This window comes from Danio rerio, chromosome 3 (genome assembly GCF_049306965.1).
Source record: "Danio rerio strain Tuebingen ecotype United States chromosome 3, GRCz12tu, whole genome shotgun sequence".
Taxonomy (NCBI): domain Eukaryota; kingdom Metazoa; phylum Chordata; class Actinopteri; order Cypriniformes; family Danionidae; genus Danio; species Danio rerio.
In genome coordinates, this window is record NC_133178.1 from 21599724 (window position 1) to 21621799 (window position 22076).

The 22076-nt window shown below is 36.9% G+C and overlaps 1 protein-coding gene across 4 annotated transcripts in view; it reads left to right on the forward strand.

The window, feature by feature from the left end:
- The first annotated feature begins 1145 nt into the window (after positions 1 to 1145).
- hdac5 (histone deacetylase 5) overlaps positions 1146 to 22076 on the forward strand; it is a 122684-nt gene continuing 101753 nt past the window's right edge. For all 4 annotated transcript variants that reach the window (XM_009299384.5, XM_073944355.1, XM_073944356.1 and 1 more), the window contains exon 1: positions 1146 to 1318. The gene's annotated coding sequence lies outside the window, so the exon portion shown is untranslated. The remainder of the gene's footprint in view (positions 1319 to 22076) is intronic.

Genomic DNA, 22076 nt, shown 5'->3' on the forward strand with positions numbered 1-22076 from the left:
TGTGAAGCTCTACATTATTATTATTATTATTATTATTATTATTATCAGTTTTATTATATGTTTTAATCATTTTTTACTGAAATGGACAAATTGTGACTGAGGACAGTTGAATGTCCTGCTCAGTTTGTTGTTTGCCTAAAACAGGGGTGTCAAACTCAACTCCTGGAGGGCCGAAGCCCTGCACAGTTTAGTTCCAACCCTGCTCCAACACACTTACCTGTAGGTTTCAAACAAGCCTGAAGGACTCAACTAGTTTGATCAGGTGTGTTTAATTAGGGTTGGAACTAAACTGTGCAGAGCTGCGGCCCTTTTGGAACTGAGTTTGACACCTGTGGCCTAAAATGACAGTAGGCCAGTTTTTAATTTTAAACTTCAACAGATTTCTATTTTTTTCCCCAATGATATATGATGTAATAAATTTGTATTATAAAAATAAGTCTTTTTTTCATCGTATTTCTTCTAAATCTTTAGAAAAAAAAATTTGGTACATCAAAAAGTGTAGTTATGATGACCATCCGACAAGCTACATGTAATTCAGCTAATAACAGTGCTTAAAATATCACTAATATGCAGTATTTAAATCTCATAATTAAACAGAAAATGAGGTGTATAACTGCAAAAAGAACCACCCCTTTCACCAGGCTGGCTATACAAAGGCCAGCATACCTATCCTTAAACAACCCTCACAGGAAACTGTAGTTTAGCTTTCTGGAAAACCCTCATTCTGTATGATTTATGTGCTCATAATTCACCATCTCCTTGTGCATTACCCATGTCATTATACACATATGTGTCCTAATGTCTCTCACACACACACGCACATCCTCTTCTCGCCCACCCCATTCTCCCCACGCATCGCACTAGCCTACTCCACGATCCACCGAGAGGGGGAGCCATCCTCCCCAAAACCAGTTTAGTTCCTGTTCAAAAATAAACGTATGAAAAAATAGAAAACAGCCGGTAAACTGAGGTCATGCTATGTAGCTGCCCCAGGCGCTCGGAGAACATCGTCATAATTAACAACGGTCTTCACCTCGGCATCTTTGACACCCGCGAGACCCGCTCTGCGGGTTGTAATCTGTCTTGTCGCGTGCTATTTTTAGAACCCACAGTCGTGGTCACGTGACCGTCGAGAGCACGTCATTAATGTTGTTGTTGGTGGAGAAGCTGCAAATATGGAGGAAAGAGAGTTGAGACAGGAAAAAATGTACTTTTCATGAACAGAGGGGGGAAATAGCTTCGCAAAAGTGATAAAGTGGAAGACGGCCGCTGAACTAAGACAGACCGTGACGCCGCGCGGAACAACAACAAGTATCAGGTAAAGTAGAAAGAAAGATTTACATCGTCTGATAGTGATGGTTTATATTCTGTCTTTTCCCTCCTGGATTTGACAACCACCGATAGCCGACGGTCCTACCCGCTGGGAAACACGTCGTGTTGACAGACGGTGGTTATTGTAGTGCGTTGAAACAACTTTACACCTTTTGCACATTGGCACTTTCGCACCCATGAACGAGCTTAAACAAACATCAGGAGTTTGTCTGATTTAGTCCGAGCAAAGAAACTATCGCCATTTCTTTGCCCGTGGGAATCGCCTGACGGGATGAGTTTGATATTTTCAGCACTATCAGTCTTTCTGTGTCATGTCCGAGCGGTTAGTACAGTCAGTTGAAGGTTGTACAGTAGAGCCCCGAAGATGTTCCTCTGAGCTGGAGGAGAGGAGATTATATCATATTCATCGTGGTCTTCTTTCATTGCGCAACGCTGTATAAAAGAATCTGGATGTCGGGCGAACACACCACTGTCATTTCTACAGCGATACCGCAAGGTTATTATACCGTTTTACAGACATCAGAACACGAATTGGCTGAAGCGCACGTCTGAAGTATTTTATCCCATGATTAACGCCTATTGTGTGTGTGTTTCGGTTTTAACACAGGTTATGTAATCTTGAGGATGATTATAGGTGAGAGATTAATTCATTTTGAGACTAAACAAAAGCAAGCTGAAATCTTTTCTCACGAGAGGGAACATTCTGTACTTTGGTGCAAGAGTTTGTTTAATTCAATACCATTAGTATCTGTCTGCCTGACTGTTAGTCAATCATTCAGGTTGCTTTATCTTGCATATCACTGTACATATCTTAGTTTTCTTATTCCTACAATGACATTTCCAGTAGTTAAAGATTTGGTTATGTGACAATATCTGCATTCACATAAGTCAAATTAAGGCTGTCCCTTCTTCAGCTTTTCACCTTACTTGTCAAGTGGGTTGACTGAGGACTCCATGTAATCAAATCATTTCTCAGTCCCCCCCCCCCCCCCCTCCTTATTAACTCATCATTTTAAGTCACGACTGCAGCAGTCCCGTGAATAGATTTGTGTATCGCTCATGCACCTACACTGACATTCTGTGACAGATGATTGACTCGTTTGTCGTGATTTGTGTGAATGGAAGGTGATGCCACGATAGCATTGTTGTGTGAGATCAGATGGGTGTAACAGTGAGCAGCACATCATTGTAGGTTTGTGTTGCTCGGACAGGTTCAATTATGTAACATTAATTGGGTTAGCTGAACGGCAACAATTATTCTTTTGGTTGCACTTTATTTGTAATGCTTCTGAGAATCTAAGCGTATAACTTTTAATGCTTTTTTTATGTGTGCATTTTGAAGATTATCGCTTTAATGTGTGTTTTAGGCCAACCATTAAAGAAGCTTAAAAAGCTGTGTTTTGCCGTTTGGGATGTGAGCGGGGTCGGCTGATTGCACATATGACCATGCTCAAGGATATAAGCACAATCCTCCTTAGTCACGTTTATTAGTGAGTTGACGGCATTAGTTATTTCCAGGAAATGACGCCCTTTTCACTGCTTATGGATCTGGTGAGGACCACCATCTGTTGTCAAAGAAGAAAAAAAGTGTTCCTTAAGACTTAGCATTGGAAAAGCAGTAGATACACAGATGCATCTTTGTAGTTTTCGAAAAGTATGAAAGGTTTATGTGATCAGGACTGATTTGTTATGCAAAATCAACTGGACTATTTTTAACCTTAACTGTTATACTGCTCTGTGACTTAAACATGACTATGTTTTATATAATGTTAGCCTAAGGTGTGGACATTAAGAAAACATAGTTGAGGATAGGGCTGCTTGATTAATCAAAAAAAGATTGTGATCTCGATTCAACCCTAAACATCAATCTTAATCCAGGAAGTAAAATTTGCATGTATGTTTTTTTTTTCTCAGTGATGGCAGCCATGACATGAACCGCTTAAACATAATAATTCCGAGTTATGAATAGTTGTATTCTGATGTAATCACTTTTCTGTGCATTAAGAACCAGGACAAATTTAAAGTCTATACAAAATGTAGCATTTTAACCAATAGCAGGTCTAACCATTGGCCTAATGTTGTTATTGTTGTTTTACCATATGTTTGAGATATAACATTAATAATAGGCTACATGTATTAACCTTTTTCTACAGAATCGTGAGAAATCGTGATCTTCAGTTTAAGCAAAAAAATCTTCATTTTAAAATTCTCATTTTAGCCAGAATCGTGCAGCCCTAGTAGATGATTTGTCATAAATTATTTGCACCCCCATCCTGAACACTTTCCCCAGTATTTTTTTATCTAACTGCTGTAATAGATTTACTTAAAGGAGTATGTGAGATTTCAAAGCCTGTAGACTTTAATACTTTGATTTAAAAATAATTATATTTAAGTTTTTACATTTGTCACTTCTCCAGCTTCTCCAGTTCAAATTCCCCATTCAGGGATCAAAGAGTAAACATGAATTTCTTCATGACAGCGACAGAACAACATATCCCTTTGCCTTATTTTACATCATCCTTATCCAAACTATATGCAGAGGATAAAAAAGGAGGGGGGGCTATTAACAATAAAAATAAACTCTATAGAAAAAAGACATTAGGTTGAATGGGTGTAATATATTCATTTGATTTAAACCACAAGTCAACAAATTTATCTTTTTGGTTATGTACACTATATGTAATTTTCTTCATAATGATTATATTTTTCAAAATATCTATCAGATCTTGCATTTGTGGTGGATTAGGTTTATATCAGCATCTAGTAATGGCTTTTTTACTTGAAGCAAGGATGACTCTAAACATGTATTTGTATTTTTTATTTTGAAGAAATCCATTGGCAGCATACCCAAATAAAGTATCTTAAAGCTGAAATCAATTGGAGTATTTATGATATTTTCTAAAATACTACGTATCTCTTTCAAAAAACTTTTAATATTAGGACATTCCCAAAATATGTGAAAATGATTAGCGTCTGATCCGCAGTGCCTCCAACAATTTGAGTTCCCATGGAATGACATTTTCTGTTTTGCAGTAAGGAAAAAACTAATAATATTTCTCCAGCAAAATTCTCTCCAATATGAAGAACCGGAAGTAACTCATTGTAATTTACATATATTTAGCCCATCCTTATTTGAGATGATGGTACCACTTTCTTTCTCCCATTTTTCTTTAATGTAATACTTTGATTTTCAAGAAAAAATTCAAACCCTGTGGTGTTTGCTGGGAAAATTATTAGTATGTAACTTTTACATGTCTTCCCAAAAGTTCCATAACACATGAAACAAATGCTTAACGCACAAATGCATAAAGCTTAATGTCTAGCAACACCCCTGACTGTTCCAGGCAAGTTTAATTCATGAGTTAATTCCAAGTAGAAGGATTTGACATTATTGGTTGTAAATGAATTTGGCTCTTGGGTTCCATTTGCAATGGAATTCAAACTGAAATTACACCAATGATTTATTTTTTGAGTGTACAATAACGTGACTAACTAAGTAAGGTGTTAATTCAAACTAAAACACACGCAGCCAGCTCCATGTAGTCTAAAAAATATGTTATAGGGAAACTATCATTGCAGTTTAAATTTGATTACCCCACATTGCTGAAAATGCTGGGTTCAACACAATCAATTTGTGTTGAAACAACATGAAGGACTTAAGTTAACTTTTTAGAATTAGAATTAGAATGTTACAATTTTAAGTGGATTGAACGTAAAACAATTAAGTTGTCCCAAAAAAAAAAAACGAAATTATTGTGTTGTTGCCAAACAATTTAATTATTAGTTTGAACAAACAGCAAATATCATTTTTTGAGTGCATCTGAAAATAACACGTAGGTGTGATTTTGCAGATCTTGTTTAATGTCCACATCTCTATGATCAGAGTCTTCATACTGTAGCTGCTAGTTTCTCACCACTGTCATTTCTCTGAGAGGAAAGAGTGTTGCACATATTTACGTATTCATCGGATTGTTGAAAACTGAATCACCTTCAGTTAATGGTCAACTGTTGGTAAATGTCTGTAAGGTTAGTTTGTTTGGTGTGTTCCACATGTTGTCTCTTGTCAGGCTCATGTCAGAGAGAGTTTGCCAGCTTCAACATTCATTCATTCATTAATTTTCTTGTCGGCTTAGTCCATGATCATGGGTCGCCACAGTGGAATGAACCGCCAACTATTCCAGCATATATTTTACGTAGCGGTGCTCCAAAATCTCATTCTTGTCGGCTTAGTCCCTTTATTAATCCGGGGTCGCCACAGCGGAATGAACCGCCAACTTATCCAGCAAGTTTCTATGCAGCAGATGCCATTTCAGCCACAACCCATCTCTGGGAAACAGCTTCAACATGTACTGTAGTATTAGTGTCCACTGTTGTGAAAAAGAGCGCTTCGATTGGCTGTTCAGTTACAAATTAGAGCAAGAGAATAAAAACTTAAGTGACAAAAACTACGCCAAGAGACAACACAAATAAGCTGGCTGATATTTAATCATATTTCTTAAATATTTGCAAGCGATATGGATTGTCAGGTATATTTGCACAAGCAAATTCCTCTGTGGTGAACAAGAAGTACTATGAAAATGGTATTTAAATGTTATGGTATTTAAATTATATTTTTAATGATTTACATGTATCAGGCATTAATTCTGATTTCCCTTTGTAGAATGACAGTACAGGTACTGCAATCTGCAGGTACGGACAGCCTTCTGTTCGGATTGTTGGTATGTTCTAGGTAGGGTTGCACGGTTTACAGGTACTATGGTAGTATCGTGATAGTAGTATCATCATTAATTGACTATCTACAATAGATAATGCCACATTTGGAAAAGGCACTAAAATGCTCACACGTTTGTGCAACAATAAACCATTTTATTTAAATAGTCTGTATAACCCTTTAAGGTTGCAAAATTATGTAAAATTTAGTCCTTTTTGGTAGTCTATTGCATGTTTTCTGATGCTTCAGTCTGAACGCACATCTGAATCGGTTCATTTTTGTCCCGTCATTTAGCTACAACAACTGCAACAATCTCTTAAAAAGAATGACTCATGAAGTGAAATTTTTAATTACTTTGCATTTGTACCTGATAAGACAAAAAAAAACAATAGATGAAAAGCCCAAAAGAGCAACAGAAAATATTGAAACAATCTTTGAGCACTTCATATAGCAAAATTTTGTTGGAAAATGCTCTTGTTGTTCTTTTAAAGAATTTTGTTTGGCATTATTTGTAACTATTTTTAATGTATTTTTTGTTGGTCTGTCATCTACAAAATAAACAAAAATAACTAATGCATTTTAGGTGAAGTGATGTGCTAAACTTTTTCAATAATAAGGGAATTATGAATTAAATTCAAGTAGATCTATTACGACATAAAATGTAGTATTTCTGACAATTTTCTTTATTTGGTAGATTTGATTTATGAATTACAGAATCGCAATACTACTTGGTATCATGATACTTCAGCTTATATAGTATCGTGACATGAAATAATTGTATTGCTAATTCTGGGCCTTAAGTGCAATAGTATCTGTCTGTGGACTGCAAGAGAGGGGCGTAACTTGAATTTATCAACATCCCATCGAAGCAGGCAAGATGCCACAACAAAATAATACGGAAATAATACTTTCTGTAGAACATTCATTCATTTTCCTTCAGCTTAGTCCCTTTATTCAGCAGGGGTCGCCACAGCGGAATGAACCGCCAACTTATCCAGCATATGTTTTACACAGTGGATGCCGTTTCTGCTGCAACCTAGTACTGAGAAATACACACATTCACACGCATACACCATGGCCAATTTAGTTTATTCAATTCACCTGATCCGGAGCCCCCTTTCCGGAGAACGTTTTCAGCAAATATTTTTATGTGTTTCCTCCAAATTTATCCTCAAACTATTCATTTGGTATATTATTAAATTCATTCATTTAGCAAGTCCATACGCTAACTTCTTCACCTGTTTTGTCATGACAGTTAGCCTACTCTGCGTCACCTCATGTTGTAGCAAATAACAGTACAAATGTGAGCGTGTCAGTTATGAAAGTCTCCGCAACACGTGGCTGTACATGCACAGTGGAGTAAGTGTAGACGTTAAAAACTGTGATGGGTAGGTTTTGGTGTGGAGTATGTTAAAAACTGCGATGGTTGGGGTAGGTGTAAACGTTAATAACTGATTGTACATCGCCATCTTTCGACAACGTAGTTTTGATGTGTGGGTCTCGATAACTTCAAGTTGCGTCTCTACTACAAGAAATGCCCCCTTCAAGTTACGTCCCTCTCTTGCAGTCCGCAGATAGACGCTTCTGCTTAAGTGTAAAAGTGTGAGCACATACAATGCATTTCTGCTGTTCACATAATTGCCACCAGTGTCAATAATAACATGGGTTTCTGAATTCTGCAAAAAAAAAAAAGCCTTTTAAATATTTGTGCAGTGATGCAAATATATGCAGAATGTACTTGTGTGCTGACTGCTGACTTTTGGGCAAAATTAATTGTACCAGTCAACTGATTTTCAGAATAAGATGAAAAATAAAAGTTTAAGTTAGTGGCAAGCTTGCATTAGATAATAATGATGTTTGCTCATTGAATGAATATGAGATGCAAATTCACCAAAATGTGTTTTTATTATTTATTGTTTTATTGATTTGCTGAATGCCTCCTCAATTGTAAGTCCCTTTGGACAAAAGCATCTGCCAAACGACTATATGTAAATATTTCAGCTGTGGTTTTTTACTTTCAGATGTATGTCAATCACAATGGCATACAGTGGTTTCCGAAGTAAATATATGTCTTTGTGTTCTCTTAAATGCATAACACTTTTAATTGATTATTATACAGATTCATGATAGCATAATTAGAATAAGACAAAAGCAAGAAAACTTGTAAATTCAGAGCTTAACTTTGGCTCAGAAGAAGAACATGATAAATAGATATCAGAAGTTGCATAACTGCTGTTTTATTCAGTTGCATGCTCTTATCTCACACATAGTTTTGTCTATTTTTGTCTGTTTGTTCATGCTCTGTTTTGATTGGCTCAATCTGGTCTGACAGGCGACTGGACTTTGATCTGCTCTTCCAGAGAAGCTTAGTTGCACATTGCTTGTAGTAAATGTAAAACAATCACACTTTACAGGGTCAGAGATACTCATAATACACTGTAAAAAATGCTGGATTCCACACAATTCCTTCATGTCGGCCCAATGCAAATCGATTTAGTTAACTTAATGTTTTTTTTACAATTTAAGTTGATTGAGTTAAAAATAATTAAGTTGTACCAGAAAAACCACAATAAATGTGTTGATTCAGCCTATTTAAATGCGTAGTTTGAACAAGTAGCACAAATATTTTTGTTATTTTACTTACAAAATAGTTTAACAATAGACTAAAAGTATTTATTTTGCTCTGGGTACATCTGTGGAGTTGTAAATTGCTTGTAGTCAATGTAAGGCAATCGTAATTCTTAGGTTGCAAAGATTCTAGGAACCCTATCTGTTTTCAAAATGGTTAAATGGAAAGAAAAATATCTAGGTTTAGTTTTTTTTTTGTCATCCGGTTTTAAATAAATATCACCATCCTAAAAAACTTGTTCCACTTCTTTGGTAGCTTTGTTTCTCAACCAAACGTTCGCGTTCACACGCCCTTATCTTTACGACGTCGTTTGTCAGAATGGAATGCAAAACACCGGTCTGTGTTGCGCTCTGCATGATAGGCACGGTGAGTCCTGCTAATGAATAGTCTCTGGGTGTAGAGTGATGGAGAAAAAGATCTGAACCTGTGCACCACCCACAGCCACACCAGGCTCCTTCAGCCACCTAACAATACAAGTGCAACCCCCTCTGGGCCAGGAGGTGAGTGTGGAATGTAGGAGTGTGGAAATCTGAAAAATGTTTTAATGCGCTGAAAACAGATGTTGCTGTGGTTACGCTTGCACGGATGACCTGTAGCCTCTTTCACCATCCTGGCCGCTCAACAGCTCCCTGTCAGACTGTCAAGTGATAAACAATTGGGGGTAAATAGTGCGGACTTTGAGCCCGATTCAGTGTTGGGAAATGCACTCTTCCGTTTCTGCAGATGATTAGTGATGTATTTTTGAATGGCTCTGGCTGAAAAAGAGTTGAGTGAAGTGAATTCTGTAATCAATGGGTAATCTAGTGGCTGTGTAATCAAGGTGTGTATCAGATGGTGTGAGTTCCAGTTCCAGGAAGAGTTTGTGCAACATGCTTTTGAACGGAGTGGTGGTCAAAGCAGAATATGCTTTGAATGAAAAGGCATTGCGTTTGAGAAAACAAGCCCAGATTAGTCAGTTGGCTTTGAGCAATTCTAGCGATATGGATAGGCATGGGACGATTACTGTTTTCAAGGTATACCAAAATGTTCTGTTATACCGTTCCTATGGTGTATGTAAGATTTTTGTTACTGTTTTTATTAGGACAACAGTACCTCCAGCAAAAAAGAAATCCAAAGATGCCATTTTAAATTGTATAGAAATCTGTGTTTTTAAGACTAAAGAAGACAGCAGAAGTCACTGATTCACAGTGCTCGAAATTACAATAAAATTTTTTCTTGGTACGACAAAATTTAGGAGCACCAGCCAAAATTTAGGCGCACTTTTAATACAAGTTTTATATTAACAGATTTGTTGCATTTGAAAGCAACAATAATCAAAACTTAACAAACAAAAAAAATCTGCATGCGCCCGCCGGCTCTACATGCACTGCTGCATGACATGAACTGAGTTAACGATAAATACTGTGCTTCATCTTAATAGCAGTCAGTAACGGTCTTTTTATGAGCTGCAATAGTTTAATTCTAGTGAATGCATGCTCTTTTGAAATGGTGTACGCTATGCCAGTTGCATGACTGACAGCATCATGACGATTAAATGAAGGAATAAATAACATTAGAACATCTTGTGCTTAAAACGTGTAGATTCAGTGGCAAACGCTGTTACCTGAAAACTCACCAGCTTTAAAGTAAATGGCTTCAGTCATTTTCACAGAAGACTTCAATTCAATGGACGTCTTGTATCCACTCTTCGAAAAGTGTAAATGGTGGATTAATATTCACCACATGGTCACTAATAAGATGTGCCATTATTTGTAACTTTAGGTGGTTTCTAAAAAAATATATATATATGTCAGCGTTGTTTTCATTCTCGTACCCAGACCTTTACATTTTCGCGGCTGTAGCTCCCTGTCATCTGAAGTGAGTGATTGACAGGTGATGTTAACCAATCCATTTGCGTTCTGTTCTAGAGCAGTGGGCCAATCAGAAGAGCTTGAATGCAGGGCAAGCATTGCAGGCTTATTGTTATCACGGTACCATGAAACTGCTGATATTTTAATCCAAAGTTATCATACCGACAGAATCATATACAAAACCTTTAACGAAGCACTCAGGCATGGTTTAAAATAGCTGTGATGCCAACTTGCTACAGTTCACAAAGTCTACAACGCTTTGCTCTCTTCTGATTGGCCCACTGCTCTGGAACTGAGAGACAGTGCTGCATTTAAAAGTTGACAAACTCCACTCATCCTAGTGCATGATTCAGAGGTTCCATAGGAAGGGTGACGATCAAAGCACAGCTTCAGTGGAAAGAAAGTGAACGCAGATATTTTCATATTAATTTCAACATGCTTTCAAGATTAAAAGTCTGGAGGAATGTGGAAAAATTACTTAATGTTAGGATGATAGCGGGATAAAATGGTAAAATACAGGAGAATCAAGGCAAAAATGCAAGGGTTGAGTCAAAAGGAAGTGTTTATGGAACAACAGTTTTGCGTTGGAAGGCAAAACATCTTTCTGAGCGAACGCAAAAACTTAAAAAAAAAAAAAAAGATTCCTTTTAGTGTTGGGTCGATAGACAATGCCATTGTCCATTGCTGATGGCTGATAGACATCACTATTCTGAGCCGGCATCATGGTCCTCCACCCCACCCTCGTCGCAGCAGTATCCCGCTTGCAAAAAATACACACTTAGGCCCCATTTACACTAATTCGTCCTAGTTTTAAAATGGTGTTTCATCTAGCATTTTTGAAAAGCTCTCCATCCACACTATATCGCTGAAAACGCACATCATTGGACCACACACACACTCTGTCATGCGCTGCAGCATATGATGCACGTCTGAGCTCCAGCAGTCAGCAGGTACTTTGAGCACAAAACCCCAGAGAGCAGTGCACGTCGGACAGATCATTAAGGATGTACTGCTGGATTGCATCTCACTATAGTTGTCAATAAGGGTGTCACAATCCTCCAAATCTTCGATTTGATTACATTTTCGATTCTAAAGGCACGATTCGATTTTCGATTATGAATAATTAATTAATTAATGACCAATTAACTATTTGTAGCCTACCGTTTAAACTACCTGACCTGCATGGTCTTTGTTTTACCCATAAACAAATCATACAGTAAATGAATAAAGGCAAGATACACACATAATTACCACCTGTCAATCACTTTTTCTGCGAGACTCGTAAATAGGCAGTGATCTGTGTCGTTATAATGGCGTTGGTAAAAAAGACGCACAACCAACAGGAACCAGCCAACAGTATCTGAGGTGTTCGCAAAAATGACTAAGTAAAAGTGAGTGAAAGATTAAAGCAGTCTACTGATCCTCTGCCTGGACCTGCTGTCTCGAGCGCATGGCTGTGTGTGCATCTGTGTCTGAGTGTGTGTGGTCACGTGATGTGCGTTTTCAGCAGTAGTGAGGAAGGAGGGCTGCTCAGAAATGCTACACGCCACTGTGGATGTCAAATCGTTGTCGTTCTAAAATGGCATTTAAAAACAAAGACAGTGTAAACAGGGCCTGAGTGTGTACTTTTCGTGTGTGTACTTTTTTGCAACGGGGGCGGGCGGAGGATCGCGATGCAGGTGTTGTCTATCGGACGAACCGTACGTATTATGTACATAGCAGAGCGTGCAAAACTGTGTTTTTTTTTGTCGACAACACGAACGTTGCAACATAACTCACTGGAAATCCAAAATGCTTACACACCGGCGACTTCATTGAAAGAGGAGAGGGTTTAAGTTCTGTCGACGGGTCTCCTGCTTCTGCAGTTTAACAAGCACTTCAACAAGCCTGTTTTTTTCCCGCTTGGCAAGCCAAGCTGACGTGACATGGGGGCGTGGCAGCATCGACGATTCTATTTTTTGATTCGATAATCGAAATTGAGCATGAATTTCGATCGATTTCGATTTTAAATCGAAATCGTGACACCCCTAGTTGTCAAAAATAATTCAATTATTTTTGTCTCTATCTAACGACTCTTCTGTCTTTTGATCTATCAGGTAACGTGTCACAGCATCAGTACACTGCTTCAGTCTTTTGCTTTCACGCTTGTACTTGGTCATTTTAGCGAAAACCTCAGAAACTGTTGATTAGTTCCTGTTGGTTGTGCACCCTTTAACCAAGTTTGTCCACGACATTATGACGACACAGATCACTCTGCCTATTCATGTCAGAGTCCCGTGGAAAAAGTGATTGACAGCAGGTAATTTGTGTGTACCTTATTTTTATTTATTTATGATTTGGTTATGGGTGAAACCAAAACCATGCGGGTCAGGTAGTTGAAGACATCGCCTATTCCTATTTTCTATCACTGTTTTTTTTTTCTTCCATCTATTTTTTGCTTCCACCCATTTTTTTCCTCACCATCACGTCCCTTCTTGGTCTCCATATTTGAATGTATTATAAAGGTTAGAAGAAAAAAAAAACATTGTTTTTTTTCTTTTCACTTTTTTTTTTACTTGAGTGTTAAAGATTTAGGGCACTGTACCAAAACTGATCTCATGTAGTACGTGCATGGCTTGTAGTCACACAAATGAACTTAAATGTAGAGTGTGACTGAAAACAAAGCACAACTATTAAAGTATAATCAGCTAGTGTGTTTATTTTTATTAATTAGTTGCTTTCATTGTGGTCAGGGTTTGGACATGCATGAGTTATCAGATGGTTTCAGACCATTAGTCTATTTTGTTCCCCATTCCACACACACACACACACACACACACACACACACACACACAAAGAGGAGTTAAGCCTTCTTCTGAACCTCAGAGTATGCAGTCAAATCTTGTGTGTGTGTATTTGTCTGTAAGCGTTCTTGTTGGTTTCTCTGACGTCTGATTTGAACTTCAGGGTAATTCTTAGTAATGCTCTGGATTGTGTGGCGTTGCTCAACAGAGCTCTGTGTTGATCTGAATATCATTCTTTGTCAAAATGTAGTGAACTAGCGAGTGAAGGAATGGCAGTCTTTTTTGCAAACTGTGTCACACAGCTTATTTTAGACATACTGTTTTCTGCTGGTCTACATTTCATCGGCCTATTGAAAAGAACAGACAGAATTTCCCACTATAGATTTCTGACACTTCTCTGCGTTTATATGTGTTCTGGCTCTGTTGTTGAGGGTTAGTTTTCACCTGAATTTATTGTGAGCGTATACCACGATCCTTAACTGCACAATATTGCCAATTTAGGGGGGCATAGAGCTAGATTCGCTTTGGGAAATCCACTTCTCTCTTCACAAGATGTATTGCTGCAGTTGAGTGGTGATTTTTGTGATTGCTCTGGACATTACCTGTTCACAAACAGCCGAGTAAAGGGCCATGCAAGCGATGAGTAATTCTGTGACTAATGTCAAGGTGTGTTTTAGATGAGTTCTCTGCTTGATATTGCATTAAGTAGGTTATGCTATGACCCTTAATGGCACACTTGCGGTAACTACTGTATGATATGGTACACATTGCTGTGAATCACAGTAGCAGTTTTGGGTTGACTGAGAAATTCAGCATGTTGGGTTATGCTCTGTTGTGTTATGCTGGATACACTCTATTTTGCAATAGGAAGTAAAGGAAGCTCTTTTATGTGTGATGCTTCCTATTAATAGATCTGTCACAATAATCAATATGTCAACTTATCGCACAACATATGGACTTGATCTCTAATTTTTGGTGATGCAATATACATCGCCTATACATAAAAACCAATTCTTGCAATATTTTAGCTGCATCTCTATTGGAGGTGTCAGTATGGTTAAAAAACACTATAGTATTTACTATAAATTACTTTAGTATATTTTCATGTTTCATCAATCTGGTTGCAGATATCGCAGCCTGTGTTAATTTTTACCCTATACTGTTTTGCTAACATTTATTACTATTTATTTAGGACTATTAAATGATTATTATTTAATTAATTATTCTTAGGAATAAAATAGTATTTGTTCTGTGGAAGAGTGCACTTGCATTGTGATGATATTATATTGTCATTCTGGCATTATATAAGGAGTGACATAAAATGGTCTTAAAATGACAATGATATTGTTTAGCACAATATATATTGTACAAAAAAAAGATATCGTGACAGGCCTACCTAATAATCAGCCTTTATCGGTAAAAAAAAAACAAAAAAACATAACAGCATTTAAAATTATTTGTGCTGTAAATCACAGCGTTAATGATAATACATTAAACTAATATGATAGCAAATATTGCACTTCTCCAATATGAAGCAGTGTTATTAAGAGCTGCAGTAATTACCCTCAGCGGCCACTTTATTAGGTACACCTGTTCAGCTGCTCATTAACGCAAATTTTTCATCAGCCAATCACATGGCAGCAACTCAATGCATTTAGGCATGTAGACATGGTCAAGACGATCAGCTGCAGTTCACACAGAGCATCAGAATGGGGAAGAATGGTGATTAACGTGACTCTGAACGTGGCATGGTTGTTGGTGCCAGACTAGTTGGTCTGAGTATTTCAGAAACTGCTGATCTACTGGGATTTTCATGCACAACCATCTCTAGGGTTTACAGAGAATGGTCCGAAAAAGAGAAAATATCCAGTGAGCAGCAGTTCTGTGTGTGCAAATGCCATGTTGATGTCAGAGGAGAACGGCCAGACTGGTTTGAGCTGATAGAAAGGCAACAGTAACTCAAAAAATTACAATTGAGGTATGCAGAAGAGCATCTCTGAATGCACAAAACGTCCAACCTTGAGGCGGATGGGCCATCAACATGGGCTAATCAACAACAAAAAGCATGGATCCATACTGCCTTATATCAATGGTTCAGGTTGGTGGTGGTGTAATGGTTTGGAGGATATTTTCTTGGCACACTTTGATCCCATTAGTACCAATCGAGCATCATGTCAACGCCACATCCTACCTGAGTATTGTTGCTGACCATGTCCATCCATTTATGACCACAGTGTACCCATGACGCACCATGTCATAAAGCGTGAATCATCTCAGACTGGTTTCTTGAACATGACAAAGAGTTAACTGTACTCAAATGGCCTCCACAGTCACCAGCTCTCAATTCAATAGAGCTCCTTTGGGATGTGGTGGAATGGGGGAATCGCATCATGGATGTGCAGCAGACTGCAGCAACTGCGTGATGCAATCATGTCAACATGGATTAAAATCTCTGAGGAATATTTTCAGTACCTTGTTGAATCTATGCCACTAAGTATTAAGGCAGTTCTGAAGGCAAAAGTGAGTCCAACCGCATACTAGTAAGGTGTACCTAATAAATTGGCCATTAAAGTTATATTTATGATGTATAATTATTTCATGGTTCAGCAATAAACTAGCATGATGCATGATTTTGATCATTAAAAGCATGACCAAAAACGTATTTGATTAAACCAATTAAAAAGTATTTATTTTATTTAAAGTTTGATGTTAAAATAGACAGAATTGTTTATATTTGTTATTAGTTATTCCGTTGAAATTTTACAATTGTACATTATTATTTTAAATGATCATTACAAAATAAATTTTTTGAGAAAAATATTGTAGATATGCTCCCATTTCTCAGACAAATACATTTAAAGCTGTGTTTAAATTGCATTTTGATGTTCACGATATGGAGGAAATTCCTGTAATGTTTTCCTCAAAAGCATGATTTCATTACGAGTGAAGAAAGTTGGAAATTGGGCCTAACATCTTGGATAACAAGGTGTTAAGTAATTATTTTAGTTTGTTTTGGTTGCGAAGTAATCCTCTTATATGCAAACACATAGCTGATGTTATATTTTAAGAAAGAGGTGGTGTGCGGCATCATAAAGTCTGAAAGAATATGTTAATCTGCGTTAATACTTGAAGTGTGTCAGGAAGCCTTGGCTAAAAGGATAGGGAGGTTAGTTTGTCTTTGTGAATGTGAGCCACGCAGGGACTAAAGAGGTCTGATGGAGGACAGCAGCACTCTTTTGGGCGGCTGCCATACCTGACGTGCTCCATGCTGAATGCTAATGACCAGTTTCAGCATTCGCCCTGACCGCTCCAAAGCAGCAGGGACTCTGTAACCTTACCTGACTGCGTGCACCTGCTACAAAAGATCTACATTGTGCAGACTTTATATGCTGTAGTATGTTATTGTGTATGGATGCCAACGCTTTAATCAATGATTGAATCATTGTCAGTAATCCTTTAAATCCTTTTAAGATTCATTAATCCTTTATAGGGCACTCGTTGAGATAAAATAAAAAACTTGGAGTGTTACTGGAGGTTATTAAGAGACTTTGACTTCAAAAACTATGTTTTAATCAATGTTTAATCAGTGTATGCTTGATAAATGTTTTAGCATAATTGTCATTTAATATGCACAGTTTTTGATACATGCAAAACATATGCAATCAGAAAATGAATGGAAAAATTAAGTGAGCAAATACGGATTGCTTGTAGAAAACAAAACGTTTACCATGTTTGTCTTGGGTTGTTGTTTTGGGTTGTGTTGCACGGCATCAGTTGTGGATGACATTATTAAACCCAACTGGTATATTTAACTTGTGAACTTCTAATATATAAGTTAGGGCTGTGCGATATTTTAAATAAATGGTATCAATATAAATATTAAATATAAATAGTATGCTGACCAAACTTTATGGAAATCAGAACGATCAGCGAAATGGTTGTCGTTTATGGCATCGACAAATGTGCTAGCATGATGTCAAAGTGAATTTGAGGCTGTAACTCTTTAATGCTTAAACCTATTGAGGCTGAACTTTTGGGCTGCGTCCGAAACCGCCTACTACTCAGTAGGTACTGCATTTGAATTTAAACGTACTACTCGGCCGTTAGAAAAGTACGTTCTATACAGTATGAACGTGAAAAGTATGAATGGAATTCGGACCTACTACATCCGCCATTTTGTCATGGTCACGTGACCTACCTGCGTCAATTGCGTCGCTTTACTCCCATTCATGAATTCGCTCGCAGGTTATCATGGGATAGCGCAGCATGCATGGGATGCGCACTCTAGAATCTCGCCGGAAGTAGTAAGTCATCCAGGTACTTCTCGCATACTGTTTTTCGAATTCTATGTATTCAGACACACTACTCGGCACGCATACTGATTTTAGCGTACTATATAGTATGGAAGTATGCCGTTTCGGACGCAGCGCTTGTGTCATTGGAAACTCACAATGACCCCAACACAAATTTGTTAACAGTGCTACCTAGTAATCAGGAGATATAAACAGTTCACTAACCCTCAAGAATGAATCATAAATTTGCTAGTAACTCTAGACTGCTATGCTTATCGTGGTAAACTCAACTTATTCCATGCCATGGTCATGCCAAGAATCCATTATTATTATTTTTTTTTATAATTGAGGGATTTTCATATAAGGACTCAAAAGGCAGGAGGTAATGTGGTTGTTAAACCTTGCATCGCCACAATTGGTACTACTAAATATGCTCTATTTGGCCAAACTTCCTGTCCGCCATATCCGCTTGTTAGGTCGTGACGTGTCAGTGAGGTATAAAATACTGTTTCCGGGTCCAAGCCGCTACTCATTTGAATAGAGAAAATATTTATTTGTTCATTTTTTAGTCATATCACACATTAAAGTGAATTGTACATATATTTATAGTGTATACAACTGCTTCTGGACTTGCAGCATCACAGACACCAATATTTTAACAATTTATAAAAAATGTATCATTTTCTGGCCATCAGATATTAGGCATGAATATATATTGCGATCTTGATTTTCAAAAGTATTACAGCGCTTTGTTAATGTTTATTATTAGCATTTGTTGAGTCTTCTCATACAGTTTGATATAGAGCTTAGACCCGAAAGCCGATTTGCGTGATGTCAAACTTAACAAGCAAATTGATTTTGTTCAGAAAGTTCTTTTGCAAACTGCTCCTAGACCGGTTGCTGAAATTGAACCAAATTTGAATCTGCAGATTGTCAGACCACGCTGACCAAGTGTTTGTGTTAATTTGTGTCAACAGGCAAAACGAGTCTTGTTTGCGGCACCAACCAATGTGCTGATTCTGCCTGCTTTACACATTCTGCTCCAAACTGACTTTTCTAAACCACAGTATACCTTGAAAGCGGTTATTGTCCCATACCTAGTCCACTTTGCCTAGTTAAATTTAACTCAGGATTTGATGAATAGATATAAAGTACAGTTTAAGTCAGAGTTATTAGCCCCTTTTATTTGTTTTTCTTTTTAAAATATTTTCCAAATTATGTGTAACAGAGCAAGAACATTTTTACAGTATGTCTGATAGTAATTTGTTCCCTGGAGAAAGTCTTATTTGTTTTATTTCAGCAAGAATAAAAGCAGTATTTAATTTTTTATAAAAACATTTTAGGGTTAAAGTTATTAGCCCCTTTGAGCTATTTCTTTTCTCGATAGTCTACAGAACAAACCATCATTATACAATAAGTTGCCTAATTACCCTAACCTGCCTAGTTAACCTAATTAACCTAGTTAAGCCTTTAAATGTACCTTTAAGCTGTATAAAAGTGTCTTTAAAAATATCTAGTAAAATATTATGTGCTGTCATCATGGCAAAGATAAAATAAATAAATGATTAGAAATGAGATATGTTCAGAAATGTGTTGAGAAAGAAATCTTCTCTCCGTTGAACAGAATTTGGGGGGAAAAAAATTAACAGGGGACTAATAATTCTGACTTCAACTGTATGTCCGTTTAGCAGAGACGCATTTATGTGGCCAAATGTAAATTGAACCATTTTAGCAAACCACAGTTATGCGTTTAGAAAAGACCAGGGGTAAATTGGCCCAGACAGATGAAGCGAGCTAATAATTAAAAGACATGAGCCAACAACTTAGCATGGACATTCATAAGTTAACTTTCATGAGATTTTCCTTCATTTGCACAATATTCATTTTGGAAAAAGTAACACCAAGAACTATTGGGCTACTCTTACACATGAATGCACCAGTAACATGGTGTGCATCTGAGATGACGCTATTGACATGTTGTTCTATTTTAGTCTTTATATTTAATCATTAAATGGCTCAATGGAATGATCAATCAATGATTCTTTTTATAAACCTACTAGCCGGTTTATTTTGTAGTCAATTGTTTTCTTTTTGTGAATGGTTTCTATTTTGAGTGTCGTTTTTTCAGTAACTGAAGTAAACGCATCTTGCATTACTAAACTTAACTATTAATCAACTTAATTGTTGATCAACCATGGATATTTGTGGAAATTGAGACCTGTAATGACGACACATCACTGATTATTTCTGTATTTGTTTAAATGAGTGTTCACTCAGGCTCTCGGCTTTGAGTCTGAAGGGCCTCCTCAAAAATCAAGTCAAATATGCCTCTTGATCTGATCTCAGGTGAATGACGCACAGGCTTTTGTCTCTGCCATTTCCTAGGTGAGCTGCTCCTGGGTCACCTGATTCTCGAACAGCTCACCCATTATCGGCCTGCAATCGAACGGTCCGCTGATTCCCCCGCTGGCCCGCCGGCCGTGGGGAGCCGCAGCATGCTAAATCTGTTGTACTATTTTAATCCTCATACGTCACTTGGATAATGCATGCACAGCGCTCCAGCCAGTAGACGGAAGTGGTTAAAGGTTTTAAATACTACAATTATCCTTGTGACCATTTTACTTATGTTTTTTTATGTAGGAAATTCATAGTCACTAAGGTTAGGTTGTTATTATGAATTCAATTGCATGCAAATAAGTCTGTGTTGGAGATAGATCACGTTATATAATCTTTTCATAAATTTCATAATTATTTTATTTAAATTTATTTTTTATTATTTAATATTGTATTATTTAAATTTTATAAAACTAAATTTAACAAATTTTTTTATATTTTTATTTTGTTTTATTTTTATATTTACTTTAAATAAAGAATATTTTATATATTTTATTACAATTATTTTAATATTTTTTTTAGATTTAATTTAATTTATGTTTTTATAAATTGTTTTATTTGATTATTTTATTTTTAATTAAATTTACTTAAATTAAATTTTATTAAATTTTTATTTTATTATTATTTTGTTATTTATTATTTAATTTAATATTATATTTAATAATATTATATTTAATATTTTAGAATTTTGTTTTTAGTTCTTTTAAATTAAATTACATTTTGTATTTTATTTCAATAAAATTTTTTATTCAATTTTAGTATTTAAATCATTTTTAAGTTTTTGTTTATTTAATTTAATTTTTATTATTTTGTTAAAAAAGATTTGTGTAATTTTTGTTAATAGTACCCCATTATGTTAAAAGAGATTTTTTTTGTTGAGTCAGTATATCCTGACAATGAACAGATATTAAATCAAGTCTAATCAAGGTTGTATTTTATTTAATGTTTTATAAATGCCCAGCCCTATAAGAGACTTTTGTTGGGCTACAGGAAGCAAAGCAGTAGCTTTAAAAAATAAAATAAAAAAGACAGCAATCATTAAATCCAAAAGAGTCTAGCACAATGTGGACTATAACTGTAATGCGTTTTCATTCATTCGGGTAAATCCAGACATACTTTCTTTGATTTTTAAAGAGCTTTATTTTTATAGAAGTTAAGCATTAATCATAAAGGTTAAGAATAGGAAGTGTGTCTTTATTGGATATCTTGCAAGTCATCTCTGGTTTGCGTGTCCATTACATGACAGATGGATAATGTGTGGACCTGGATGGTCTGGAAACCTTCATTTGGAGAGATGCTTGAGGGTTTAACATCAGTCACGGACGCTAGCAAATGCTAATCAACACATCTCCACCCCCATGATATTCACACCCTCGCCGAGTGACTGATGCCTTCTCGTATTCTCATCCTCAAAGAAAGAGAGCTAAGTATCTCAGCGAGGATGATTCTCTGAAGCGGCTGCATTGACAAGCGAGTGAGTGTTTAAACTCTCCTCGAATGTCCCATCCTTTTTAAGAGCATTAAACGCTGATCAGCGCTCTGGCATAAAGCCTGACCGCGTGCACGAGATTGGAGAGAGAGAGAGAAAGAGTGACAAAGATTTGGACAGGAGGAGCTTTGAGCTCTTCCATTAAATCACTGACAGAGCTTTAGAGAGCAGCTTCAGCCTGACCTTTAGTCAATACTGGGCTTTCCAGGAACTGTACCAGCATGCTAGCATTGGCCGCAGGATGTCAAAGAAAAGAACAAGACTTGTAGTAAAACATAAGAAACAATCCATACTGTGTCTGTAGTTTTATTTACACATTACAAAGTCAGTTTTGTACACGTTTTATAGGGATGTGCAATTATTCGAAGTCAAATTTCAGTCGTAATTTGAAAAGTTGCGACTTAGCTAATCGCAAGAGGCAGCGATATGGAATATATGTATTGTTTAATTTCCCCCACCCAGAGCAAAGGCGTGACTGCCGTCTGTGTGTGATAGTCTTTACTAGCCAGCAGGGCCGGAGTGGGACTCCTTTTCAGCCCTGGAGTTTCAAGCCTCAGACCGGCCCACCTCAGTTCACGACTGACTATGTTAAAATA